Source organism: Trachymyrmex cornetzi, unplaced genomic scaffold, assembly GCF_001594075.2.
Source record: "Trachymyrmex cornetzi isolate Tcor2-1 unplaced genomic scaffold, Tcor1.1 scaffold83, whole genome shotgun sequence".
NCBI lineage: Eukaryota > Metazoa > Arthropoda > Insecta > Hymenoptera > Formicidae > Trachymyrmex > Trachymyrmex cornetzi.
In genome coordinates, this window is record NW_017300169.1 from 2,557,561 (window position 1) to 2,560,106 (window position 2,546).

Consider the following 2,546-nt stretch of genomic DNA (forward strand, 5'->3'; position numbering starts at 1 on the left):
TCTAACTTATTGCACTATTTCAGAATTCTTCGAAAAAGAACAGACCTTACGTATATGTAGCGCTGCAGCGAGTCGGAATGACAGATATCTTAACCTCTAAAATCTCGAACTTTAACGCTCAATATCTCGGCTCACAGGGCAGAGCGACACTTTTTTTTGCCAGATTCTTTCATTTCATTCAATAACGCATCGAATAAGCCTATTTTTATTGATTTTTGAGGTGGGGTAGCTAAACTGAATAATTACCTTCTTTTTATCTATAATATGAAATTTCAATTTCGCCGAGTCTTCTTCAGCTGTAAGAAAATAATGGCTGCGTTCATCTTTTTCAATACTTGAGTGAGCACTCGCTGCTATTGCTGTATTCTTCTAGATCTAAAATACTGATTGGATGATCTAAAAGAAAACACTAATAACAACGAGCGCTCATTCAATTGTGTGTCCGCTGATGCTTATTAGCTCGATATTTCAAGTCTATTGATTGGCTGTAGGACAGAGAGATTCTCGGATCTCTCTGTCCTGCAGCCAATCAACAGGCTTGAAAAGCCTTGTGGTACGACACATAAAATATCGGTCTTAGGCTGGATTTTTATTTGACGCTAGACGCTCATTTTCAGCATCAAAACAGGTCACGTGATCAAAATTGACGAATACCAAGCGTCAATTTTGATCACGGTACCTGTTTTGACGCTGAAAATGAGCGTCTAGCGTCAGATAAAAATCCAGCTTTAATCTGGATTCACACTGCATCCGATTTGCGTCGTACGACGCTCTGCAACCAATCAGAAAACAGGATTCTGGTGATACGAAGCAAAATCCATCGGAATCCTGTTTTCTGCTTGGAAACAGAGCGTCGTACGACGCACATCGGATGCAGGGTGAATCCAGCATTAAGGCTATTCTACATTGGTCGTATCGTAGCGTTAGAAGCGTCGTAAGCATCATACGACTTTAAAATTGGAGCATCGGATTGGCTCAAGCAACAAACTTGTGACTTGCGACGTCTACGATACGACCAATGTAGAATGGCCTTTAGGGTTGCCGCACACAAAAAATCGCGTCAACGCGATGCTACAAACGTTTTGAAGCATTTTTTAATCGATCAGTTTGTAAAATTCTTTCTTCTAATTGGTCCATCAGATGCTTCAAAGCATTTGTAGCGAGACTTTGATCACAGCCTCTGAATGTCAAAAAGGATCGAACGACTATTGTGTCATCAAATGGAAAGCATCCCATATTGTAGCGGCAAGCGTCGAGCATCATGAGTTTATTATTCGCTAAAAAACAGGTCATGTGATCAAAATTGACGAATAGGAAGCTCACAATGCTCGACACTCACGCTTGACGTTGCCATGTAAAGTTATCTTTAAGCTTAAGGCACGTTTGTAACTTTTTTCTAATAGCGTTTTCGGCCCGATCGGGTTTGCACCAACCTGGGCTGGATTAATCTTTCCAATTGGTTGACGTCATTCGCTCTACCAATAGGAGAGCACAAAATGCCATTAATCTAATTCAGGTTGGTGCAAACCTGTACCGGGATTCTCTAACTTCCTATCGACGATTGTCGCTGTCGTTAATTATCAACTTTTATCGCTTGCACTATCGACGATGTCGATATGGCGTGATTCCGTAACTTTACCTTAACGATATTTATCGATGCAAAATCGTTCCAGACGTATCGACAAAACTCGGTAGCGATTTGGTAAATTTGACAACGTCGCAGTTTTTTTTCTAGTAAAAATCTAGTAATTTTCCGTAGAGTTTACGAACACGGACGAAAATGGAGCTGAAGTGTGATATCTTTATTCAAAAAAGTTTATGGCTATGATGAAAAATTTATGGTTATTCAACTGTTTCCAACTTTCCAAGTTCACTGGATCTAAAGATCCGTTTCTGTATGATATTAATATATTTTTATTAGTGTATTGTCCGATATTTTAATCGGCATGCTGCAAATTTAAAATGAAAAAGAACAATATAATATTAATTTAATATTAATTATTTAATTAAATTGAAATTAAATTTTTTTATTTATATTTAATTTTCATTATCTATTTATCGATATAATTGTTTTACGTACGTATTTTATAAGAAAAATTAGAAGCTGATGCAACACTCAACGTTTCTTAGGAGTCTTAATAGGTTATCGAGTATCGCTAAATGGTTAACGAGACCTCCGGGGTCCATCGTTAACGTTACGACAATTTTCGGAACTTAGCGATTCGATTTAACGAGAAATATCGATAACTGCTCGATACAGAATCACTCGTAATTACTCGTAACGAAAGTTATCGATAAGTACAGTTAACGATAGCGATAATCGTCGATAGGAAGTTAGAGAATCCCGGTACTGGCCGGGCCGAAAACGCTATAAAGTACAATTGGCTGCGTTCAGCAGAGAAAGCAGCTTTGCAACTGAAAAATTCTTAAATATGATTGGTTTATACATTTAGATCCAATGAGGAACTAAGGGCAAGACCAATTATATTAAAGAATCATAAAACGGTTGCAAAACTGTTGAGGCTGCTGAACGCAGCCATTCTTTT